The 17611-nt window shown below is 47.8% G+C and overlaps 1 protein-coding gene across 1 annotated transcript in view; it reads right to left on the reverse strand.

The window, feature by feature from the left end:
* The window catches only part of LOC134983408 (oocyte zinc finger protein XlCOF22-like), a 33177-nt gene that overhangs the window by 3660 nt on the left and 11906 nt on the right, over positions 1–17611 (reverse strand). The window lies entirely within an intron of this gene.

A 17611-nucleotide genomic window follows, 5' to 3' on the forward strand; every position in this document is an offset into this window, starting at 1 on the left:
AAACTGTGTCTGACATTTTCCTGTGTGTGTGTGTAAGTGTATATCCACATTGCCATGTCTAAGGACTCTGTGTCCTATGCTGCAGAGTGTGTATCTTCTCCTGTGGAGTCTATTCCATGTACTCCGGACTGCAATGTGTTGTCTCAGCCTTCTGAATCCAAACCCCCATGGGTGGATTCTTTAAGGGGAATGATATCCCAGATTTCAACAAGGATGTCACATACTGAGAAAGAGACGCAGGTTTTTGAGACAATCTGTAGTGGGTTTGAAGTATTCAGCTCCCACTACTTCATCTAAAACCCCACCTACATACCCTAAAAAACGTACACTTGCCCAGATAATGCAAGCTGTCACTGATACCGACTCTGATACAGGGGACGGTGATGGGGATATGCAGGGGGCGGTGCATCCCTTGCTAAAGGGGTGCAGCTAATGATTGAAGCCATTAGGGATGTTTTGCATATTTCTGGGAAGGTTCCGGAACAAGTAGAGGAATCTTAGATTATAGTAAATAAGAAATCCTCGCTGACCTTTCCTGATTCTAAGGAGTTAAACTCCTTGTTTGAAAAATCCTGGGAAAACCCAGAGAAAAAGTTCCAGATCTCTAAAAGAATTCTCATTGCTTTCCCTTTCCCTGAAGAGGATAGGAAGAAGTAGGAAAACCCACCTATAGTAGACACTTCTGTATCTAGGCTGTCTAAAAAGGTGGTTTTACCTGTCCCTGGTTCAACCGCCATAAAGTAGCCGGCAGACCGCAAGATTAAGACTACGCTCAAATCACTATACACTGCTAAAAGCATGGCTTTAAGGCCCACTATTGCTTGTGCATGGATTTCTAAAGCCATAGCAAAGTGGTCAGGCACCTTACTAGAGAACTTAGATACTATGGATAGGAGTGACATTGACTTGTTTTTTCGGCACATACAGGATTCTGCAGGTTTCATGGTGGAGGCCATGAAGGACATTGGCCTGCTACTTCCATGGCTGTCTCGGCACGCAGAGGACTCAGGATACGCCAAAGGACTGCAGATGCAGTATCCAAAAAAAGTGTGGAGAACCTGCCATTCAAGGTCAGGCACTATTTGGGGACGCATTGGATTTGTGGATTTCCACGGCGACTGCGGGTAAGACAACATTTCTTCCCTCTGCAGCAGCCCCAGGTAGAAAATATTATCCTACACCTACACTGCAGTCCTTTTGGACCTCAAAATTTAAAAAATCCAAACCCCCTCCCACCTTCTTTAGAGGAGGTCGGGGAAGATCCAAAAAAACCTGCACCAGCAGGTTCCCAGGGACAGAATCCAGGTTCTGCTTCCACCAAATATTCAGTATGATGGTGGACCTCTCAGCCTGGAGATCAGACAGGTGAGAGCGAGACTAAAAGATTTCAGTCACGTCTGGGCGTCATCATGCCTAGACCCCTGGGTGATGGATATTGTTACCCAGGGGTACAGACTGGAGTTTCAGGTACTCCCACCTCACAGATTCTTCAAATCAGGCTTACCAGGTTCGCAGACAGAAAGTGCTATTCTACAGGAAGCCATTAAAAAACTGGTACGAACAAATGTTATTGTTCCAGTTCCACCTCACCCAAAAATCAAGGATTACTCAAACTTGTTTGTGGTACCAAAACCAAATGGTTCGGTAAGGCCTATATTGAACCTGAAGGCGTTGAACCCCTACTTAAGGGTTTTCCAATTCAAGATGTAGTCTCTGAGAGCGGTGATCTCAGGTCTGGAGGAGGGGGAATTCCTAGTATCCCTGGATATCAAGGATGCGTACCTTCACATTCCGATCTGGCCACCTCACCAGGCCTATCTACGGTTTGCACTACAGGACTGTCACTATCCGTTCCAAACATTGCCATCTGGCCTCTCCACAGCACCGAGGGTGTTCACCATGGTCATGGCGGAGATGATGCTACTCTTACGCAGGGAGTGAACATAATTCCATATCTGGATGATCTGCTGATAGAGGCATCTTCCAAGGAGAAGCTGTTGCAGAGTATTGCGCTCTCAACTCAACTACTCTGGGATCATGGGTGGATCCTGAACCTTCCAAAGTCACATTTGGAACCGACAAGGAGACTGACCTTCCTGGGGATGATACTCAACACGGAAGTGCAGAGGGTGTTTCTACCGGCGGAGAAAGCTTTGGTGATCCAATCAATGGTCCGGGATGTCTTGAAACCTCCCCGGGTATCGGTTTATCGGTGCATTTGCCTTCTGGGGAAGATGGTATTCTCCTACGAGGCTCTACAATACGGAAGATTCCATGCACGCTTCATCCAGCTGGATCTCCTGGACAACTGGTCTGGATTGCATCTTCACATGCACCAATGGATATGCCTGTCACCGAATGCCAGAATTTCACTACTCTGGTGGCTGCAAACTTCTCACCTGCTTGAGGGCCGCAGGTTCAGGATTCAGAATTGGATTCTTCTAACCACGGATGCAAGCCTCAAAGCTTGGGGAGCAGTCACCCAGGGGGAAAACTTCCAAGGAAAGTGGTCAAGCCGGGAACTGGTCCTTCCAATAAACATTCTGGAACTAAGAGCCATATACAATGGCCTTCTAAAAGTGGCTCATCTTCTGCAATATCGAGTCATGCAGGTTCAGTCGGTCAACATCACAGAGGTGTCCTACATAAACAGGCAGGGTGGAACGAAGAGCAGGGCTGCAATGTCAGAGGTACAAGAATCCTCCTCTGGGTAGAACGACACGCGCTGGCACTGTAGGCGTTCATTCTTCAGCAGACACGATCTCCTTCCAGGACAATGGGGCCTCCACCCAGAAGTATTCACAGAGGTAACACGCAGATGGGGTGTACCTCAGATAGACATGATGGCCTCTCGCCTCAACAAGATGCTTCGGAGGTACTGTTCCAGGTCACGAAACCCACAGGTAGTGGCTGTGGACACCCTGGTGACTCCGTGGGTGTTCCAGTCAGTATATGTGTTCCCTCCACTTCCACTCATCCCAAGGATTCTAAAACTAATAAAAAGATAAACAGTATCGGTGATCCTCATTGCTCTTGACTGGCCAAGGAAGGCTTAGCACGCGGATCTTCCGAGGCCTCTTCCTCTTCGCGAGGACCTTCTACTGCAGGGGCCATTTGCCTATCACGACTTACCGCGGCTCCGTTGGACGGCATGGAGGTTGAATGCCAGATCTTAGCTCGGAAGGGCATTCCGAATAAAGTTTTCCCTACTCTGATCCAAGCTAGGAAGGGGGTAACGTCTAAGCATTACCATCGGATTTGGAAAAAGTATGTGTTTTGGTGTGAATCCAAGAAGTTTCCTACGGTGGAGTTTCAACTGGGACATTTTCTCCTCTTTCTGCAAGCGGGTGTGGATGTTGGCCTACGTTTGTGCTCCATCAAGTTCCAGATTTCGGCATTGTCTATTTTCTTCCAGAAACAATTGGCTGCTATCCCTGAGGTTCAAACTTTCTTGAAAGGAATTCTGCACATTTAACCACCCTTTGTGCCTCTTAAGGTGCCTCGGGATCTTAATGTGGTGCTGCAGTTCCTGCAATCGGATTGGTTCGAACCTTTAGAGGAGGTGGACGTAAAGTTTCTTACTTGGAAGGCAGTCACGTTGTTGGCCTTGGCTTCTGCCAGACACCTGTCAGAATTGGGGGCATTTTCGCACAAGAGCCCTTACTTGATTTTCAATGAGGATAGAGCTGAGCTCAGAATGCGTCAGCAATTTCTCCCTACGGTTGTGTCGGCTTTTCATATCAACCAACCTATTGTGGGGCCAGTGGCTACTGACACCTCAATTACCTCAAAGTCCGTGGATGTCGTGCGGGCTTTGAAAATCTATGTGAAGAGAACTACTCATCACAGGAAGTCGGACGCACTATTTGTACTTTATGATCCCAACAACATTGGGTGTCCTGCTTCTAAGCAGACAATTTCACGCTGGATCAGGCTTACTATCCAGCATGCTTATTCCACGGCAGGATTGCCAATTCCAAAATCTGTTCAGGCCCACTCTACCCATAAACTGGGTTCTTCCTGGGCAGCTGCCCAGGGTGTCCCGGCTATTCAGCTTTGCCGAGCAGCTACTTGGTCAGGGTCGAACACGTTTGCTAGGTTTTACAAGTTCTATACTTTGGCCTCTGAGGACCTCAAGTTTGGTCAATCAGTTCTGCAGGAACCTCAGCACTCTCACTCCTGTACTGGGAGCTTTCGTACATCCCCATGATACTAAATAGATCCCAGCATCCTCTAGGACGTAAGAGAAAATAGGATTTTAATTACCTACCGATAAATCCTATTCTCGTAGTCCGTAGAGGATGTTGGGTGCCCCCCATGTGCTTCGTATTACTGCAGTGTTAATTGGTTCAGTATTGTTGTTCCAAGTTGGTTAGTTTGGCTTTCCTTTTTGTTATGCGTGAGCTGGTGTGTATCTCACCACTATCTGTGTATTTCCTTCTCTTGAAGTATGTCCGTCTCCTCGGGCACAGTTTCTAGACTGAGTCTGGTAGGAGGGGCATAGAGGTAGGGGCCAGCCTACACTGTTAAACTCTTAAAGTGCCAGTGGGTCCCAAAGAACCCGTCTAGACCCCATGCTACTAAATGGACCCCAGCATCCCCAACAGACTACGAGAAAAGGATATACTGGTAGGTAATTCAAATCCTATTTTTACATCCCCATCATCAGTGTCTTACCTCTATTCTCTCAATAGTAATAAGGATGATGTGTGTACGGTAAGTATGATACAGAGAATTAGGTATCAGAATCTATACAGCAGCCACCATACTTCTGCTTCTCATACGTGTGCTACTGGCAGCAGTGAACATCTGAGTGAGAGTGCAGGGAAGACAGCAGAGTCTGATGAGAAAGAGATTGGATCTGCCTTTGCAGGGATGTACCACACCTGTCACCCCTGTTAGTATATAAAATAATAAATAAGACGAGCGTGGTCCATCCAGACGTGCTTTCTGGAGCTCTCCTCACTAAGTGGCTTCTTATCTACCCTACCTGATAGCTCTCACTGCCCTAAAACCACTTGCTCCGCTCACTCCGGGCACTGTTCACTGCCGCAGCCTAGTGATACCTATGAAGCCACGGGCTGTATTCTGGGGCTATGTGCACTCAGTCTTTCCTGCACGCTCCGGATACCTGACTTGAAGGCGCTTTTGGCTCAGACGGGAGTACTTGCTCTCCAGAAAACACAGGTGCGTAGCTCCCGCTACTGCTGGGGACAGAATGGGCTGCCCACAGACACCGGAGCCCAGCGGTGATATTGGGGAGGGAGATGACTGCCATTATGGATCCTGGTGCGTGGCCTGACAGCTGGACCGGGGTCACTACACTAAATTTTAGCAATTGCCTGGAAGTGAAACTACCTTCTATTTCTATAGTACCACTATAATCTACTTCCCTGAAAGAAAAAAAAGACAAGGCTGAGATTTGAACTTTTATGGAGCCTAAACGTAGGCCCACATCCACAACAGCCTGCAGGAAGTGCAAGAAATGTCCCAGATGAAAATCCACAGCAGAATACTGTTGACCCTCACACCAAGAGACACATTTCTTCCATATGCAATGGTAATGTTTTGATGCGACCATCTGGCCGGCTTGGAGCATAGTCGACATAACCTTGCCCGGTATCTCTTTCCTGGCAAAAATCCTCCCAATATACTTCCATTGCATCAAACGTAGCCGTGGTAAGTCTGGATAGACTAACGGCCCTTGTGTAAGATAATCATCCTGAATTAGCAGAGGCCAGGGGCCTATGAGTAATAAGGCTAGAATGTCTACATACCAGGCCCTGCGGGGCCAGTCTGGGGCAATCAGAATTGCCTGAACCCTGTCCCTTTAAGTCCTTTGAGAACTCTTGGAATTACAGGACCTGGAGGAAACAAGTACACCAACCGGTAAATCCACGGTGTCGCCAGAGCGTCCACTGCTGTGGCCTGTGGATCCCTCGTCCCAGAACAGTAACGCAGAAGCTTCTTGGTAAGCTGAGAAACCAACAAGTCGATTTGCGGGTAGCCCCACCGATGAAATATCTGCTGAAACAATTGTTGCGGGTAGAGGCCCCATTCCCCCAGGTGCAGATCGTGTCTACTGAGGAAGTCTGCTCCCCAATTTGTCTACTCCCAGAATTAATATAGCGGAAATGGCCTTGGGATTCCGCTCCATCCAGAGGAGTATCTGTGACACCTCCCTCACTGCAGTTCTGCTGTTTGGACCTCCTTGTTGGTTTATGTATGCCACAGTTGGTGCGTTTTCCAACCATACCTGTATGGCCTGATACTTGAAGGATATAAAAGAGGTCAGGAGAAGGGCATTGTAAATCGCCCTGAGTTCCAAAACTTTTATCGGAAGGGAAACCTCTTGATCAGACAACCTTCATTGGAACAGAACCCCTAGGTTCACTGCACCCCAACCATGGAGGCTTGCATCTGTTGTCAACAGAATCCAATCCTGGATTCTGAAGTGTCGACCCTCCAGGAGGGAGATCAGCAACCACCAAAAGAGGGAAATCCTGGCATTTGGTGAAAGGCATATCATCTGGCGTATGTGCAGATGTGACCCAGACCATTTGTCCAGCAGATCCAGCTGGAATGGTCATGCATGGAGTCTTCCTTACCGAAAAACGTCGTAGGAGGCCATTATCTTTCCCAGTAAGCTTATGCAAAGATGTACCGAGATTTTGTTCAGCTTCAAAATGGAACATACCATCGTCTGAATTATCTTTGCCTTGTCCATAGGAAGGAACACCTTCTGAGACACCGTGTCCAATATCATTACCAGGAACTGAAGCCTCTGCGTAGGTTCTAGGTGGGATTTCTGCAGATTGAGAATCCACCCGTGATCCGTGAGTAGTTGTGTTTGAAGGGTGATCTTTTCCATCAACTATACTCTGAATATAGCTATTATGAGATTGTCCAACTATGGAACAATGGGGGGTAATTCCAAGTTGATCGCAGCAGGACATTTTTTAGCAGTTGGGCAAAACCATTTGCACTGCAGGGGAGGCAGATATAACATGTGCAGAGAGAGTTAGATTTGGGTGGGTTATTTTGTTTCTGTGCAAGGTAAATACTGGCTGCTTAATTTTTACACTGCAAATTAGATTGCAGATTGAACACACCACACCAAAATCTAACTCTCTCTGCACATGTTATATCTGCCTACCCTGCAGTGCACATGGTTTTGCCCAACTGCTACAAAAAATCTTGCTGCAATCAACTCAGAATTACCCCCAATGTTCACTTCCTGCTTGCGGAGTTGTAGCAACATCTCTGCCATCACCCCTGATAACACCCTCAGTGCAGTTGATAGACCGAAAGGCAAGGCCTGGACCTGGTAGTGACTGTCCTGCAGTGCAAACAAGAGGTAAGCCTGAAGAGGCGGCCATATTGGGATGTGAAGATACGCATCCTTAATATCCAGCAAAACCAGGAATTCCCCTTCTTCCATGTCACGCTTGGCTTGAGTTGGGGATCTGATGACTGATAATTGACTGAAGGAGCAGCTATCGGCAAAGGAAGGAAACGAGGTGGCTGAATGTAGTTCTTACTCATGGATTGAAGACTTAGGCTCGAAGATGTAGAGGGGTAGGCAATGAGGTCAATGACCGAGAACGATACACTGAAGAAAGAGGAATTCAGTTTTAATGAGACCTCAATCATACACAACGACTAGGAGAGAAGTCTGAGTGAATTCTGAAAGACAAAAGGTTCATGACTTGTAACCCGCATCCACACCCGCCTGTAGAAAATGGAGAAAAACGTCCCAAGTCAAACTCTTCCGTTGGAGCCTTCTTGGATTGACTCCAAGATACATATTTTCTTCAAATACGGTGGTAATGTTTAGACGTTACTCTTTTCCTGGCCCGAATGAAAGTGGGAATGACTTCTTCTGGAATCCCCTTTCGGGCTAGGATCTGGCGTTCAACAGCCATGCCGTCAAACGTAGCCGCGGTAAAACTTGATACACGCACGGCCCCTGCTGCAGCAGGTCCTCGCGAAGAGGAAGAGGTCGAGGATCTTTTGTGAGTAACTCTTGAAGCTCTGGATACCAAGCTCTCCTTGGCCAGTCTGGGACAATGAGGATCGCCCGAACCCTTGTTCTTCTTACAATCTTGAGAACTTTTGGAATCAGTGGAAGTGGAGGGAAGACATACACCGAATGAAACACCCACTGTGTCACCAGTGCATCCACTGCTATTGCTTGAGGGTCTCTCGACCTGGAATAATATCTGTCACAACTGAGGGCCTGAGCTGACGGGAGGCAGCCTCAGTTGTAGGGGCTGAGATGTACCGGAACCTGGGAGGTTGTATCAGACCCCTGGACATGTAAGTAACATGAATAATAACTGCCCGAAGGCGTGACCACGACAACTTAGATAAAAGTCAATGATGTTTATTATGACAACTCCGCATCACAGCAGCAATAAAAGAAAACGTAAAAGTCAGCAAAGAATAAATACAGTTCCTGAGTACTACAGCATGGCAGGAGCCACAGGGCACTGGTAGTGTGAGATAGTTCTTATGATCTTCTAGATGGAAAGTCCTTACCAGGCCCGGCTGTAGCAATGGAGATAACCCAGGATTATACCAGCTGGTGTTCCAGGAAGAGCTGGGTTGCTGAAGGTAAAACAGCTGCTGTGGATACTGGCTGGAACCAGACTGTTGTTAGCACGGAGTGGATACTGGCTGGAACCAGTTAAATAATAAATGAACTTTGGGAGCGATGAAATGTGAACTGAAATGTAGAACTTGAGAGCGGAGAAATAATAATTCCGGTGGAGAGTGGTAAAGTGTAGAAAGGACACCGGCCCTTTAAGGGAAGCTGTACTCTGCTGGAAGCTGAGGCTGGAAGCAGGTAGTGTTGTAGCTGGAAACAGATGAATCCACAATGGATTGGAGAGTCAGGCTACACCGCAGGTGGAATGCTGGTGCGGGTCTCTATGGTGGAAGTCTTGAGACAGGAGCTGGAACCTGGAAGACAATCATAGAAGAGAGACAAACAGGAACTAGGTTTGACAACCAAAGCACTGACGTCTTCCTTGCTCAGGTACAGCTTACTTATACCTGCAGCAAGGAAGGGGTTGGCTAGGCAATTATGCAAATCAACAACACAGACAGCAGATTGGTGGAAATGATCAGATGACAGAATCCAAGATGGCTGCGCCCATGCAGACACTTGGAGGGAAGTTTGGTTTGTAATCCATGTGGTCTGGGAAACAGTAATGGCGGCGCCGGCCACCGGAGACAGGAGACGCCAGGCTGATAGATGCACATTTAACCACGCGGGCACAGCGGAGGCCGCGGCTGATGAAAAGACCACTCTGTATGTGGAAACTCAGGAACAGCGGAATCCGGTCCTGGAACGCTGAGCCCGCCTTAGGAGGCATCTGAAGGGTAAGTAATGGCGTCCAGATACCCGGATCGTGACAGCACCCCCCCCTTTAGGAGTGGCCCCAGGACACTTCTTAGGCTTTAAAGGAAACTTTGCGTGGAAATTTCGGACCAAGGCAGGAGCATGGACGTCAGAGGCATTGGTCCAAGAGCGTTCTTCAGGACCATAGCCCTTCCAGTCAATGAGATACTGAAGTTGACCGTAACGGTGACGTGAGTCCAGGATCTTGGCCACTTCATACTCAACGCCTCGTTGAGTTTGGACTTTCGGAGTTGGTGGAAGTGAGGAATGAAACCGATTCAAGATTAGCGGTTTCAACAGGGAAACATGGAATGTCCTGGGTATTTTTAAGAAGGGAGGTAACTGGAGTCTGTAAGCAACAGGATTGATGACTTGATCAATTTTGAAAGGACCGATGTAGCGAGGTGCAAACTTCATACTGGGAACTCTTAACCTCAAATTCTTCGTGGATAACCATACCCAATCACCCACCTTGAGAGCAGGAACTGCTCGACGCTTCTTATCCGCAAACTTCTTGTACCTGAACGATGCCTTGAGCAGAGCTGATCGTACGCTCTTCCAGATATTGGCAAACTGATGCAAGGTGATATCCACTGCGGGAACAGAAGTTGCTGGAAGCGGTTGGAACTCAGGGACTTTAGGGTGGAATCCAAAGTTGGTGAAGAATGGTGTTGAAGAAGATGAAGAATGATACTGGTTGTTATGACAGAACTCGGCCCAGGGAAGTAATTGAACCCAGTCATCTTGAGAGGAGGACACATAGATGCGGAGGAAGGCCTCCAAGTCCTGATTCACCCTCTCAGTTTGACCATTGGTCTGAGGATGGTAAGCCGTGGAAAACTTTAACTTGACTTGGAGGACTTGACATAAACTTCGCCAGAATTTGGCTGTGAATTGAACTCCTCGATCTGAGATAATTTCTTCTGGAAGACCGTGGAGTCGGAAGATCTCTTGTATGAATACTTGAGCCAACTTGGAAGCTGACGGAAGACCGGTGAGAGGAATGAAGTGTGCCATCTTGGTGAACCGGTCAACTACCACCCAGATGGTATTGAACTTGTTGCACATGGGCAAATCTGTAATAAAATCCATCGACAAATGGGTCCATGGTCGACGGGGAACAGATAGTGGAACCAGTTGCCCCGCAGGCGACTGGCGGGATACTTTATGTTGAGCACACTTTGGGCAAGATGCAATAAACTCCAAAACGTCCTTTTTCAGAGTTGGCCACCAATAGGACCTAGAGATAAACTCCAGGGTTTTTTGGATACCTGTATGTCCGGCAAAACGGGAAGCATGGGCCCAATGCATGAGCTTCTTCCTTAGTGTCGGCTTCACAAAACTTTTCCCTGATGGGGGCGTAGAGTCCATCCCTACCGTGGAGAATGCCAACGGATTTATAATAGGATGCTTGTCTGAAGACTCTGACTCATTTTCTTGCTCCCATGAGCGGGAAAGGGCATCGGCCTTGCGATTCTGAGAGCCCGGACAGAACTGGAGTTTAAAGTCGAACCTGGAAAAGAAAAGTGCCCATCTGGCCTGACGAGGGTTGAGACATTGTGCGCCTTTTAGATATAGAAGGTTCTTGTGGTCTGTAAGGATGGTGATTGAATGAGAAGCTCCCTCCAACAAATATCTCCACTCCTCTAGAGCGAGCTTGATGGCTAGCAACTCCTGGTCGCCAATGGCATAGTTGCGCTCCGCTGGGGAGAACTTCCGTGAGAAGAAACTGCAAGGATGTAAATGACCATCTTTAGCCCTCTGAGATAACACCGCTCCTACTCCAACGGAGGAGGCATCCACCTCTAAGATGAAAGGAGAGTCGATGTCAGGCTGTTTCAGGACAGGTGCAGAGATGAACCTCTGTTTTAAAAGATGAAAAGCTTGCATGGCTTCTTCAGACCACTTGGACGGGTTAGCACCCTTCTTGGTGAAAGCAGTAATAGGCGCCACAATGGTGGAAAAGTCTCGTATAAACTTTCGGTAATAATTGGCGAACCCTAAGAACCTCTGGACCCCTTTGAGGGTTAAGGGTACCGGCCAATTCTGGATTGCTTGTAGTTTCTCAGGATCCATCTCTAGTCCGGAACCGGACACAATGTACCCTAGAAACGGAATGGACTTGACTTCAAAGACGCATTTCTCTAATTTGCAGTAGAGATGATTGACACGGAGACGGGACAGAACCTGCTTTACCCAGAAACGATGTTCCTCTAAATCGTTGGCAAAAATGAGGATATCATCTAGATAGACCACGACATGACGGTATAGAATGTCTCTGAAGATCTCATTGACGAAATGCTGGAAGACAGCTGGAGCATTGCTCAATCCGAAGGGCATGACGAGGTACTCATAATGTCCGTCACGGGTGTTAAATGCGGTCTTCCACTCGTCACCCTCACGGATCCGGATGAGATTGTATGCACCTCTCAGGTCCAGCTTTGTAAAGATGGTAGCTCCGCTAACTCTGTCAAAGAGCTCAGTAATCAGGGGTAAAGGATAGCGGTTCTTGATGGTAATGTCGTTCAAACCTCTGTAGTCGATGCACGGCCGCAGACCACCATCTTTCTTCTTTACAAAAAAGAAGCCTGCGCCGGCTGGAGAAAAAGAAGGTCGAATGAACCCCTTTGCTAGGTTCTCTTTAATGTATTCCTCCATAGAATGTGTCTCGGGGAGAGACAACGGATAAGTTCGGCCTCGAGGTGGAACCTTCCCTGGAACGAGATCAATCGGGCAGTCCCATTCTCTATGAGGAGGAAGGATATCAGCAGAAGCTTTACTGAACACATCCGTGAAATCTTGATATGGAGGAGGTGGAACATCAGACGACCTGGGGGAGGAAGAACAGACAGGCAACACTTTAAACAAACATGTCTTAGTACAGGAGGAACCCCATGCCAGGATTTGCGTAGTCGTCCAATCAATTGTAGGATTGTGAAGACGGAGCCATGGAAGGCCCAGGACCACAGGATGTGTGGCTCTTGGAATCACTAAAAATGAAATAAGTTCGGAATGAAGAACTCCCACTCTCAGACGAACTGGTAGAGTCCTTAGAGAAATAACTGTATCAAAAATTTTACTGCCATCCACAGCAGTTAAGGAAAAGGACGAAGGAAGTCTCTCGGTGGGTAGGGACCACCGTTTAACATAGGCTTCAGTAATAAAGTTCCCAGCTGCTCCGGAATCCAGGAGGGCAATGACGTTCTGATAACGTTGAGCAACTTGAAGCGAGACTGGGAGGTTACAATCTTGAGGAGATGGAGAGGAGATCATTACTCCTAGCCGGCCCTCTCCTTGGCGAGCTAGGATTTGGAGTTTCCCGGACGTTTGGGACAGGCATTAATGGTGTGAGACGGAGCTGCACAATACAGACAGAGAAACTCGGAGAGACGTCTTCGGCGCTCAGCAGGAGTTAAACGGGAACGGCCAATTTGCATGGGTTCATCTGTAGTTGGTGACAGTTGGCGAGGAGGAGGAGTAGAAGATTTTGGAGCAGATGATCTTCCACGCTCAGTTGCTCTCTCTCTGAAACGCAAGTCAACTTTCGTACAAAGTGAGATTAGCTCATCTAACTTGGAGGGTAAGTCTCTGGTAGCTAACTCATCTTTAATACGCTCGGATAAACCATGCCAGAATGCAGCATACAGGGCCTCGTCGTTCCATGCCAGTTCGGATGCCAGGATCTGGAACTGTATAAGATATTGTCCTACAGTACGTGATTCCTGGCGTAAACGGAGAATCTCAGACGAAGCTGAAGTTACCCGGCCTGGCTCGTCGAAGATGCGCCTGAATGTTGACACAAATGCAGTGTAAGAAGATAGCAGGGTGTCGGACCTCTCCCATAACGGTGATGCCCAATCAAGGGCTGAGCCACTGAGAAGAGAAATAATGTAGGCAATTTTTGTACGGTCAAAGGGAAAATTGCCAGGTTGTAGCTCAAACTGAATCTCACACTGGTTGAGAAATCCCCTGCAGAATCTTGGAGATCCGTCAAATTTTGCTGGCGTTGGAAGATGAAGACGTGGAGCAGAAATGGGTAAGGTGGGTGGGGTTATAGCTGGAGTCACTGTGGTTGACGCACCAGACGCGCCTGATCCACGGAGAGTTGTCTGAATCCCATCCAGCCGAGTAGAGAGATCCTGGAGACAGCGGATGATGTGGCCCTGTGCAGCCTCCTGATGTTCTAGTCGGGCTGCCAGTTCTTGCATCGGCCTGGCCGCTTGATCCTGGTCTCCGGCTGGATTCATTAGGTCAGTGCTTACTGTCACAACTGAGGGCCTGAGCTGACGGGAGGCAGCCTCAGTTGTAGGGGCTGAGATGTACCGGAACCTGGGAGGTTGTATCAGACCCCTGGACATGTAAGTAACATGAATAATAACTGCCCGAAGGCGTGACCACGACAACTTAGATAAAAGTCAATGATGTTTATTATGACAACTCCGCATCACAGCAGCAATAAAAGAAAACGTAAAAGTCAGCAAAGAATAAATACAGTTCCTGAGTACTACAGCATGGCAGGAGCCACAGGGCACTGGTAGTGTGAGATAGTTCTTATGATCTTCTAGATGGAAAGTCCTTACCAGGCCCGGCTGTAGCAATGGAGATAACCCAGGATTATACCAGCTGGTGTTCCAGGAAGAGCTGGGTTGCTGAAGGTAAAACAGCTGCTGTGGATACTGGCTGGAACCAGACTGTTGTTAGCACGGAGTGGATACTGGCTGGAACCAGTTAAATAATAAATGAACTTTGGGAGCGATGAAATGTGAACTGAAATGTAGAACTTGAGAGCGGAGAAATAATAATTCCGGTGGAGAGTGGTAAAGTGTAGAAAGGACACCGGCCCTTTAAGGGAAGCTGTACTCTGCTGGAAGCTGAGGCTGGAAGCAGGTAGTGTTGTAGCTGGAAACAGATGAATCCACAATGGATTGGAGAGTCAGGCTACACCGCAGGTGGAATGCTGGTGCGGGTCTCTATGGTGGAAGTCTTGAGACAGGAGCTGGAACCTGGAAGACAATCATAGAAGAGAGACAAACAGGAACTAGGTTTGACAACCAAAGCACTGACGTCTTCCTTGCTCAGGTACAGCTTACTTATACCTGCAGCAAGGAAGGGGTTGGCTAGGCAATTATGCAAATCAACAACACAGACAGCAGATTGGTGGAAATGATCAGATGACAGAATCCAAGATGGCTGCGCCCATGCAGACACTTGGAGGGAAGTTTGGTTTGTAATCCATGTGGTCTGGGAAACAGTAATGGCGGCGCCGGCCACCGGAGACAGGAGACGCCAGGCTGATAGATGCACATTTAACCACGCGGGCACAGCGGAGGCCGCGGCTGATGAAAAGACCACTCTGTATGTGGAAACTCAGGAACAGCGGAATCCGGTCCTGGAACGCTGAGCCCGCCTTAGGAGGCATCTGAAGGGTAAGTAATGGCGTCCAGATACCCGGATCGTGACAATATCTCTGAAGCTTCTTGTTGAGACGAGATGCCATCATGTCTACTTGAGGGACTCACCAAAGATCTGCCACCTCTGCGAAGATGTGTTGGTGGAGGCCCCATTCTCCTGGATGGAGATCATGTCTGCTGAGGAAGTCTGCTTCCCAGTTGTCCACTCCCGGAATGAAAAATTGCAGACAGAGCGCTTGCATGTTTTTCCGCCCAGAGGAGGATTCTTGTCGCCTCTGCCATCGCCGCTCTGCTTTTCATTCTGCCCTGACGGTTTATGTACACCACTGCTGTGACATTGTCGGACTGGATCTGTATGGGTAGATCTTGAAGAAGATGCTCCGCTTGTAGAAGGCCGTTGTAAATGGCTCTCAACTACAGAACGTTTATGTGAAGACAAGATTCCTGACTTGACCATCTTCCTTGGAAGCTTACTCCGTGTGACTGCCCCCCAGCCTCGGAGACTTGCATCCGTGGTTACCAGGACCCAGTCCTGAATCCCGAACCTGTGACCCTGCAGTAGGTGAGCACTGTATAGCCACCACAGGAGCAAAATTCTGGCTTTTGATGACAGGATTATCCTCTGGTGCATGTGTTGATGGGATCCGGACCACTTGTCCAACAGATCCCACTGGAATACCCTGGTATGGAATCGGCCAAACTGCAAGGCCTCGAAGGCCGCTACCATCTTTCCCAACAACCAAATGCATTGATGAATTGACACTCTTGTCGGTTTCAAAATTTGTTTGACCATTTTCTGGATTTCCAGAGCCTTTTCCACTGGAAGAAATACCTTCTGTACTTCTGTGTCCAGAATCATTCCCAGAAAGGATAACTTTGTTGTAGGTTCCAATTGTGATTTTGGAATGTTTATGATCCAACTGTATTGTTGAAGCACTATCGGGGAGAGTGCAATGTTCTGCACCAACCGTTCCCTGGACCTCGCTTTTATTAGGAGATTGTCCAGGTAAGGAATTAGAAGGACTCTTTTCTGACGAAGGAGGACCTTCATCTCCGCCATCACCTTGGTGAAGACCCTCGGTGCCGTGGAGAGTCCAAACGGCAACGTCTGAAATTGGTAATGACAATCCTGTACCGCAAATCTCAGATAAGCTTGATGCGGAGGATAAATGGGAACATGTAAGTAGGCATCTTTTATGTCTACGGATACCATGAAATTCCCTTCCTCCAGACTGGAGATCACTGCTCTCAGAGATTCTATCTTGAATTTGAACCTTTTCAGGTATAGATTCAGAGATGTTAGGTTCAGGATTGGTCTGACCGAGCAGTACGGCTTCGGAACTACGAAGAGGCTTGAATAAAAACCTTCTCCCTGTTGTGAGAGGGGAACCAGGACAATGACTTGATCCTGGCACAATTTTTGTATTGCTGCAGTTACCACCTCCCTGTTGGGGAGAGAAACTGGTAAGATTGATTTGAAAAAGCGGCGCAGGTGAACGTCTTGAAACTCCAATTTGTACCTGTGGGACACAATTTGTAAGACCCACGGGTCTAGGCCAGAATGAACCCAGAACTGACTGAAAATCTGAAGACGTGCCCCCACCCTAGCGGACTCCCGCAAGGGAGCCCCAGCGTCATGTTGTAGACTTGGCAGAAGCAGGTGATTTCTGCTCCTGTGATCCTGGGCGCGCTGAGGACCTTTTTCCTCGTCCCCTTCCTCTACCTGCCAAGAAAGGGGAACCTTTAGCCTTTTTGTATCTATTGGGCCGAAAGGACTGCATCTGAAAGTGATGAGGTTTCATTGCCATAGGAGCATAAGGCAAAAAAGTTGATTTACCTGCGGTAGCTGCAGAAACTAAAGCATCAAGCCCATCACCAAACAAGGCTTCTCCATTATACGGGAGAGACTCCATATTTCTTTTGGAATCTGCGTCAGCATTCCACTGGCGAATCCACAACGCCCTCCGTGCCGAGACTGCCATGGTAGATGCTCTTGATCCCAAGAGCCCAATATCTCTCATAGCTTCACGCATGTATGCTGCAGCGTCTTTTATATGACTCAACGTAAAGAGAACCTCGTCTCTATCTATTTTGTCAATTTCAAAAGACAATTTATCTGACCACTTTTCAATAGCACTACTCACCCACACACAGGCAATGGAAGGCCATGAGTAGTGTCCCACTGGCCACATAAATAGACTTTAATGTAGTCTCCAACTTGCGTTCTGCCGGCTCCTTGAGAGCAGCCGTCCCAGGTGCAGGGAGAATCACCTTTTATGTTAACCGTGACAGGGCCCTGTCTAAAACGGGGGGTGACTCCCACTTTGTCCTGTCCTCTACCGGGAAAGGATAAGAAGCCTGAATTATTTTGGGGATCTGTCACTTCTTTTCAGGGTTTGCCCAGACACCCTCAAAGAGAGTGTTCAGTTCATGAGGAGGAAACGTTACATTAGTTTTCTTTTCTTTATAGAGGTAAACCTTCTGCTGAGGTAAAGGGGTAATTTTTATGGGTATAGAGAAAGGAATCAATCTACATGGAGGAGAAACCCAAGATTTGAAGACAGAGAAAGGGATTTTAATGTACCTATTAGAAACAGGTTCAATCCACTAAGGAGAGATCCCCAACGTACAGAACAAGGAATAAACTCCCCTTCTTTTTTAAACTGGGGTCCTTGGACACCAAGAAGGAAATAGTTGCCCCTGATGTGGTCAATAATCCCCGTAGGGGGAAAAGAGGAGGTAAAAAAACCTATAAAAAAATCCATCAAAAGAAGAAAAACAAAATCCAAGTCGA

Source organism: Pseudophryne corroboree, assembly GCF_028390025.1.
Source record: "Pseudophryne corroboree isolate aPseCor3 chromosome 3 unlocalized genomic scaffold, aPseCor3.hap2 SUPER_3_unloc_14, whole genome shotgun sequence".
In the NCBI taxonomy this organism is placed as follows: Eukaryota; Metazoa; Chordata; class Amphibia; order Anura; family Myobatrachidae; genus Pseudophryne; species Pseudophryne corroboree.